At 35.2% G+C, this 9,820-nt stretch overlaps 2 non-coding genes across 2 annotated transcripts; both read right to left on the reverse strand.

Annotated features, from left to right (window-relative positions):
- Positions 1-587: 587 nt before the first annotated feature.
- On the reverse strand, positions 588-657 carry LOC118968518 (small nucleolar RNA U2-30). Its single transcript, XR_005056248.1, has one exon. It is a non-coding gene; the product is annotated as a small nucleolar RNA U2-30 (small nucleolar RNA).
- Positions 658-820: 163 nt separating this feature from the next.
- LOC118968513 (small nucleolar RNA U2-19) lies at positions 821-899 on the reverse strand. Its single transcript, XR_005056244.1, has one exon. It is a non-coding gene; the product is annotated as a small nucleolar RNA U2-19 (small nucleolar RNA).
- Between the last annotated feature and the right edge of the window lie 8,921 nt (positions 900-9,820).

A 9,820-nucleotide genomic window follows, 5' to 3' on the forward strand; every position in this document is an offset into this window, starting at 1 on the left:
TCCTGCACACATTGCATAACCTGAATCTAATGAAGAAGCATTGAGGAAACCCAAATTAACAGATAGTCTACAAAATAACTCTCTGTAATCTACAAGAGTGTCTTTAAAGTTAAGAAAAGATGGAAGAACTTTTCCGTATTGAAGGAGACAAGAGATATCTGAGAACCAAATGTAATGTGATCTGTACAGGATCCTTTTGCTACAAGGATGTTATTGGGACCACTGGTGAAACTTGAATGGAATCTGTGGGTTAGATGGTAGTAAGATATCCATGTTGATTTCCTGATTTTGATGTTAGCACTGTGGTTATCTAGGAGGAAGTCCTTGATCATAGGAATTACACTTCAAAGTGTTTGGGAGATGATGGCAGCTTACTCTCGAATGAGGCAGAAAAAATGGCTGTTTGTACTATATTTGTGACCTTTCTATAAACTTGAGTTTGCCTCACAGTAAAAAATAATTAATTCTCATGTATGTGAAGAAACTGGACTAATGCCTGAAACTTAAGAGAAAGTAGATCATAGAAAATACAGCCTTACAGGATATCCAGATATTGGAGTTTTCAGACATAGTTTGTTTCTCAGTTCTGAGCTCAGATCAAGTGTACAAATCTTCACAGTTATAAAGGTTAGTACTAAAACCTTTGAATCATTACTCAGAACTGATCAACCTTTCATGTGCACACATCACCCTTCCGATCTCATTCATCCATCAGCAAGTCCTCACTCATCCATTGTGACCTTTATAAACACACACACACACACACACACACACACACACACACAAGCCTTATTGTTTTAAGTTACTTTATGTGTTTGCTTCTCAGAACCACAGAGATCATGCATCAGGTAGACTAAAAGGTCTTCTGATGCTCAGGTTTGGCTATTTTCATCAAGACATTATTTTATTTTGTTTTATTTTTGTTTCTTATTGAGGTATTGTTGATATACAATCTTATATCAGTTTCAAGTATACAACACAGTGGTTCAACAGTTACCCTTATTATTAAATCACTAGTGAGGGTGTGGTTACTATCTGTCAACATAGGAAGATATTACAGGATCATTGGCTATATTCTCCATGCTGTACTACCATCCTCATGACCAACTTATATTATGATTGAGAATTTTTTTATGCCCTTTTATCCCCACCCCTCACCCCCTCCCCACCCACCCACTGCAACACCTCCCCATGGTTACCAGTAGTCACTTCTCACTGTCTACAAATCTACTGCTATTTTGTTCATTTTGTTTTGTTTTGTTTTTCTATTCCACAAATAAGTGAAATCATATGGTATTTGTCTTTCTCTACCTGGCTTATTTCACTTAGTATAATACCCTCTAGGTGCATCCATGTTGCATATGTTGCAAATGGCAGGATTTCTTTTTTTATGGCTGAATAATATTCCATTGTGTATATATACCACATCTTCTTTATCCATTCCTCTGTTGATGGACACTTAGGTTGCTTCCATAACTTGGCTTTTGTAAATAATGCATTGATAAACTTACGAGTGCATATATCTTTCTGAATCAGGGATTTTTGTCCTTCAGGTAAATTCCAAGAAGTGGAATTACTGGGTTGAATGGTATTTCTATTTTTAGTTTTTTGAGGAATCTCCATACTGCTTTCCACAGTTTACATTCCCACCAACAGCATAGGAGGGTTCCCTTTTCTCCACATCTTTGCCAACACTTGTTATTTTCTGTCTTTTAGATAGTGGCCATTCTAACTGGTATGAGGTGTTATTGTGGTTTTGATTTGCATTTCCCTGATGTTTAGTGATGTGGAGCATCTTGTCATGTGCCTGTTGGCCATCTGTATTTCTTCTTGGGAGAAATGTCTGTTCAGGTCCTCCACTCATTTTTTATCAAGTTATTTGTTTTTTTGGTGTTGAGGCACGTGAGTTCTTTATTTATTTTGGATGTTAACCCTTTGTCAGATAAATTGTTTAAAAATATATTCTCTCATACTGTAGGATGCCTTTTTCTTCTGTTGATGGTGTCCTTTTCTGTACAAAATCTTTTTAGTTTGATGTAGCCCCACTTGTTCATTTTTTATTTTGTTTCTCTTGCCTAAGGAGATGCGTCCAGGAAAAAAAATTGCTCATGCTTATGTTCAAGAGATTTTTGCATATGTTTTCTTCTAAGAGTTTTATGGTTTCATGTCTTACATTTAGGTCTTTGATCCATGTCATGTTTACTTTTGTGTATGGAGTTAGACAGTAATCCACTTTCATCTCTTGCATGTAGCTGATCAAGACACACTTTTAAAAGGAATATGATTATTCTGTATAATAAAATAGATAAAAAGCTGGAAAGTTTCATGACATAATTTGGATAAAAAATATATAGAATCAAGTGGAATTCTAGAATATAAAAAATATAATAACTAGTATTAAGAATTCATGCATAGATCTAAAGGCAGGTTACATGGAGCAGAAGAGAGAATTAAGGAATTGGAAGGTAGTTCAACAGAAAATACCTAGATTGAAACACAGGAAAAAAAAAAGGGAGGACACAGAAAATAGCACTACTGTTATATTCAACACAATGAAAAGGTGTAATACATGTTTCTGGAGTCCAAAGAAGAGATAAGAGAGAGGATGGGGTAGAAACTATATTACTGGTCAAGATTTTCCTATAAGTGACACAAGAATAGGGTAAATACAAAGAAACCATACTCAGGCACATTTTAGTTAAACTACTGAAAATTAAAAACAGAGAAAAATCTTAAAAGGCATGTTACTTCAAAGAAACAGCTGTAAGACTGACAAATTGAAGTTCTAGAGATGAAAAGTACACCATCTAAATGTGTTTTGAGTGAATGGGATTAATAGCAAATTAGACATTACAGAAGATGAGATCAGGAAACTTGAAGATACATAAAGCTGTATTGGTAGAAGATCTCTGAAAAGAAAGAAAGAGTGAAAAAAGGAAGCACACTGCAAACACTAGAAAAGCACAGAGACCTAGGGGAGGATGCTGAGTGCCCTAACACACTTGTAGTTGAATTCCAGAAAGAGAGGGGAAAACAGAAAAATAATGACCCACAGTTTTTCATACTTGACAGAAGCTAGACAACTGAAGATCCAAGAATCTCAACACCCACCCATAAAGACACAAAACAACCGTGAGGTCTATTATAATCAAATCGCTGAAAATCGATGACAATGAGAAAATCTTAAAAGAAGCCAGAGGGGAAAAGGGACATTACATACAGAGAGAAAGATAACATTTTCATGGACTTGTTCATTTTTTATTTTGTTTCCCTTGCTGGAGACTATACAAGACAGAAGGCCATAGAATACAACTTTTAAAGTTGTATGGAAAAGGTACTATCAATCCAAATCTCTAAACCCAGTGAAAAATATCTTAAAAATTAAGGTGAAGTAGCAACTTTTGCACACACACATAAGTAAGAGAATTCATCACCGGTCAACCTGCTCTATAAAAATGTTCAAGTTTTTCAGGCAGAAGGAACATGATACCAGGTGGAAATTTGGATCTGCACAAAGGAATGAATAGAACCTGATCCAAATCACAATGGAATTAAATTAAAAATCAGTAACAGAAAGATACCTGGAAAATCCCAAACTAAATAACACGTGGATAAAAGAATTCTCAAAAAAATTAAAAAATATTTTAAACCAAATGAAAATGAAAAACTAACCTATCAACATTTGAGGAATGCAGAGGAAGCAGGGCTTAGAGGAAAACTGATAACATTGAATGCATATTGTAGGAAAGAAAGATCCAAAGTCAGGCATCCAAACTTTCACCTTAAAAAAACTGAAAAAAAAAGAACAAATTAGTTTCAAAAAAGGGAGAAAATAAATAATAAAAATTAAACCAGAAATCAACCAAATTGGAATCAGGAAATCAATAGAGAAATTCAACAAAACCTAAAGTTGGTTCTTTGAAAAGATCCTTTAAATCAACAAGCTTCTAGCCAGGCTAACTAAGAAAAAAAGAGAGAGAAAGAAGATTCAAATTACTAATATATGAAATGAAAGAGGGGGCATCACTACAGATTCCATATATATTAAAAGGGTAATAAAGGAGTATAATGAAAAACTCTATGTCCACAAAATTGATAATCTTTTATCAAATGGACCAACCATTTGAGAGGCATAATATGCCAAAACTCACACAAGGAAAAATAGACTATTTGAATAAACTTATGTCTATTAAAAAAAATTGAACTGATAACTAATAACCTTCCTAAACAGCACCATTCCAAGATGGGTTCACTGGTGAATTCTACCAAGAATTTAAGGAAGAAATTGTACCCATTCTCTACAATCTCTTCCAGAAGATAGAAGCAGAAGGAATAATTTCTATCTCATTCTATGAGGCCAACATTACCCTAATAGCAAAACCAAAGACATTACAAGAAAATAGACCAATATTTCTCTCATGTGCTTAGGTGTAAATATTCTCAACAAAATAATAGCAAATCAAACCCAACAATGTTTAAAAAAAATTATACACTATAACCAAGTGGGATTTATCCCAGGTATGCAAAGTTGGTTCAACACTCAAAAATAAGTTAATGTAATCAAGTACATCAATAGGGCTAATGAATAAAAATCACATTATCATATGAATAGAGGCAGAAAAAGCATTTGACAAAATCCAACACCATTCACAATAAATACTCTCAAAAAACTAGGAGTACAGCAGAACTTCCTCTCTCAGCAATTGATAGAAAAGCGGATAAAAAACAGTAAAAATGCAGAGACTTTAAACCAATATGACCAAAATTTATATATATGTATATATGTTTGTAATTCTACATAGAAAACTACAGAATATTACTGAAAGAAAAAGAAGACTTTAAAAAATAACGATATATTATTTTTATAGATTGGTAGTATCAATATTTTAAAGTGATTGTTTCTTCTCCCAGTTGATTTACAGGTTCAGTTCACCCTTAATAAACTTAATACACTGCTGTTGAGAATGTAAAATGATGCAGCCTCTTTGTAAAATGTATTGGTAGTTCCTCCAAAGGATAAATATAATGTTACCATGTGACCCAGCAATTCCAGTTCTAGGTATATATACTCAAGAGAAGTTAAAACATATGTCCACACAAAAACTTGCTCATGAATGTTTACAGTGGCGTTATTCATAATAGCCCAAATATGTAAACAACCCAAATGACCATCCACTAATGAACAGATAAATTAAATGTGGTACATCTGTACAATGAAATATTATTCCACCATAAAAAGGAATGAAGTACTGATACATGCTACAATATAGATGAACCTTGCAAACATTATGTTACATGAAAGCAAGTCACAAAACATCACATATTTATTATCCCACTTATGTGAAATGTCCAGAATAGGGAAATCTATAGATAAAATAGAATTAATGATTATCTAGGGTTGGGGTTGGGAGGAGTGACTGATAATGGACATAGGGTTTTTCTTGAAGGGTGATGAAAATGTTCTAAAATTTATTGTGGCGATGGCTGCACAACTCTGTGAATATACTAAAATCTACTGAATTACACACTTATTTAAATGGATGATTTGTATGGTATATGAATTAAATCTCAAAGCCTTTTTTTAAAAAAGAACTCGATAAAAATTCCTGAAATTTTTTTTGTTGGAAATTGAAAATCTGATTCTAAAATTTATATGGAAATGCAAAAGGCAAAGAACAAACATGGTCTTAAAGCACAAAGTTGAAGGACTTAAACTACTACATTAGTATAACATATTGCAAAGCTACAATAATTAAAACAGTATTGGCAAACTTAAAAACAAAAACACTAATGGAATACAATGGACAGTCCAGAAACGGACTCACATCTATATGGTCCAATAATGTGATGTGGGGAAAGAATGCTGTTTACAATAAGTGGTATTGGATAAATTTAATATCCATGTGAGAAAAAATTAACTTGGTTCCTTTCTCACACTATATAGAAAAGTTAGTCCTAAATGAAGTATTAATTTAAATGTGAAAGACAATAGAAACATGTCTTTGAAATTCTGAAGGAAAACTCTCACCTAAAATTCTATACCCAGTAAAATTATCAACTAAGTGTAGATTAAAGACATTTTCAGATGTTCAACGTTTCAGAAATTATATCCCCCTTGCATACCTCTTCAAGAATCCATTGGAGAATATGATCCTTAAAAAAAGGAGAGTAAATAAGAAAGAGGAAGGCATGGGCTTCAGGAAGTGAAGGAATCAGATGTAGGAAAGAGGCAAAGGGAATTCTAAGAAGGATGGTGAAAGGAGATTCCAGCATAAGAACTATTTACCAGGGTTAGAGAGCAACAAGATTGGGGTGGATCAAAGGTCTGCAGAAGAGGTTGCTTCAAGACAAGGCAGCTGAGAGAATACATGATGTGTCAGAATGTCTTGATGGGTTTGGACAGCTGGGTTGAAATGGTGGTCACTACATAGAAAACTAAATGAGCGTCATCAACAACAAAACAATATAATTATTAACTCGAGGAGAACAAAAATCAAAAGTGATCATAGTACACTACACAGCTCAGACATGAATAACAATTACATAGTTACAATAAGATAACACTGAAGACTGGCCTAACCAAAATTATCATGTACCCATACTGGGAGGTTGGTGAGACTGGTAGTATGATCAAGTGTGGTGGAGTGTGGAGATGAAAATAATTTAATCCTCATCTTCTATATCACGAAGTCAAAAGACAATGCCCAACACTAAAAAAATCAAGAATTGGAAACAAAAGCTTATTATTTAGAAAAGTACAGAATTGCTCTAAAAAAATCAATTGACTAAGTTGAAAAATTACTGGCTCTGGGGAGCATGAAATAAATATGAAGGACTATAAGATTGCTATTTTTCTCTGCATGCCCTGTAAATTCCTTGCCTTTTAAAACATATACATATATCTTTGGTAAAACTTAAAACTACACCGAAAATACTAGATGTGAACAGAAAAATAAAATAAAGATTCTAGAAGAAAACCCTGGAGAACAACAAAAGAAAATAAATTGATTATTTTAGAATAGGCAAAGAATTCTTAAACAACACACACAACTAATCATAAAGAAAAGACTAATAAATTGTATTTCAGTAAAATTAAGGACTTTTATTTATCAAAAACATTCAGTTAAAAGGGAAGCCACAAAGTGAAAGATATTTTCAATATATGTATCTAATAAAGGACTTGTATCTAGAATATATTAAAATTATCCTATGAAATGAGAGAAAAAGACAATCCAATATTCTAAAAGATGGGCAAAGACTTAACAAACTTTTCATAAAAGAAGATATACAAATAGCTAATAAATACATGATAAGGTATTCAATATAGTTATCAGAAAGACAAATCAATACCACAATGAAATAGCACTATAGTCTAAATGACTAAATGACTAAAATTAAAAAGCCCAACAATACTAAGTGTTGACAAGGATGTGGTCACTGGTACTTTCATATTTCTGGGAGAAGTGTAAATTTGTATAACCACTTCAGAAAAAACTCTGGCAATAATTACTAACTCTGAACATACACATTCCCCATAATCCAACAGTTGACTTTTGAATACATATCCAATAAAAGTGCACATATAATATGCACCAAAAGGGCATTGCAAGTTTGTTAGTTTACATTACTCCTAATGATAAAAACCTAGAAAGAATCCAAAGTTCATTAGTAATAGAATGGGTATATAATGAGTGGTATATTCATCCAATGGAATACTATACAGCAGTGCCAAAGAACAGTTTATGCTATATACAGCAACATGGGCAGATCTCACAGAACAGTGTTTGTGCGTAAATGAAGTCAGTCACAAACAAAATAATGTATTTTTCCATTTACATAAAGTTAAAAAGTAATCAAAATTATTCCATAGTAATAGAAGTTGGTTATCCTGAGCAGGGCAATAATTGGATGGGGTATGAGGGATACTTCTAAGGTGTTGATAATGTTCTACTTTGTAGAAGTTCTTGAAGTAGGCTCTTAAGACTTGTCAACTTAAGGTTACTTTATAGTTAAGTCGCTATACCTCAATTTTTAAAAAATTGTTCTTCCTCTCTCTTTCTCCTTCCATGTTTCCTGTCTTTCCCTCTCTTTTCCTTCCTTTGCTTTCCCTTCTCTAACTGAACCATTCAGCCTTAAAGCCATTACACAGGCCAGAGCAAGGTAGGCGCCCATGGTGGTGGTGATGGTAGCCATAGCGGTCCAGAGCAAGGTATCAGAGTCAGAGGAGGGCAACGAGGGTATGCAGCTGGCGGAGGGGCGGCCGGTGTGGTCAGTCACTCTGAGGGGATTGGGTTGTCTGTGCACTGCAGAGGCCCTGTGCAGTTTATTAGAGCCTGGTTGAGGAGGGCGTCCCTGTGTGGGGATGAGCTGGATGGCAAACCAGCACCACAGTGTGTTTAAGGAGTCCATGCCGATGAGGTGGCTGGGTGTCGGGTGTCAGCCTGAGAAGAGTATGGAGAGCATCCATAGAGGGGGTTAGCCTAGTGTGAGGAATCAGCCTGAGTGTCTGAGTGTCATGGGTAGGGCATCCATGCAGAGGGGTGGCCTGGAATTGGACGACGGAGCCCAAGCAGAGAGTGGATGGAACACACTTGAGGAGGTGGCAAGAGACAGAGGTTGGTAACAAACAGGGAAGTTGATCAAATAAGTAAATATATTAAAGAAAACAGAAGCAAGGTTTCTTGCTGTTGGAGAAGACATTACAAAAAGGGAAAAGAGAAAACTACAATGAATCCAGTGGTGTTGGATTAGAGCTGGAGGTATCTGTATCAGCCCATAGTTCTCAATATATACAGATAAATAAATAAATATAGATGTGAATGTGTGTGGGTTTGCGTATTCCCCAGTTCTATTCCTTGAGAAGGCTTGGCAGCAGTGACATTCTAATTGCAAGGAGCACCAAGCAACCACATCTTGATTGTAAGTACCACTTTCCACTAAAAGGAACGAGAACTTTGGAGAAATGGCTGGCTCCAGGGCTGGGGCAGGGAAAATACAAAAGGAGCCTGAAACATCTTGTGCCAGGAACTCAGGAATTGCTCAAAGAACAAGGGGGACTCTATTGGTTTACTTAGGCTGCCATAACCAAATAATAGGCTGGGTGCTTAAACAACAGAAATTTATTTTCTCTCAGTTCTGATGGCTAGAAGTCCAAGGTTAAGGAGCTGGTAGGTCTGGTTTCTCCTGAGGCCTCTTTCCTTGGCTTGCAGATGGCTGCCTTCTGGTTATATCCTCACATGGCCATTCCTCAGGCCATCCTGGTATCTCTTCCTCCTTGTATAAGGACGCCAGTCCTATTGGATTAGGGTCCGACCCCTCTAACCTCACTCAACCTTAATTATCTCTTTAAAGATCCCCATCTCCAAATAAAATCACACTGGGGGTTAGGGCTTCAGTGTGAATTATTGGGGTAGGGGGAACATAATTCAGTCGGTAACAGAGACAAATCAAAAAGACAGAGATGCCAGCTTGAAAAGACTTCCACTAGCAGCATCTGGACAATTTGAGCATCAAAATAAATAATAATCTTAATACTGATGTAAATATGTGGAGAAATAGATGAGGAAAAGATAAAGCTTTTCCATTGAGCAGAACAACAGAAGGAATGATGGAATTAGATAATTATCATTTGGCAACCACCATAACAAAAATATGTCAGCCAAGAGACATCAATGGGCACTAAAATTAATGCGTCCAAGTGGGATGAGGAATGGGACTTTTTGTAGTACTTTACAAAGAACCTCCCAGCAAAAAACATATTAATTAAAATGGGAAAAGAAGCAATGTTACAGTAGATAAACCTGGTAGATATCATCTTAAT

The sequence above is a fragment of the Manis javanica genome, chromosome 4 (genome assembly GCF_040802235.1).
Source record: "Manis javanica isolate MJ-LG chromosome 4, MJ_LKY, whole genome shotgun sequence".
NCBI lineage: Eukaryota > Metazoa > Chordata > Mammalia > Pholidota > Manidae > Manis > Manis javanica.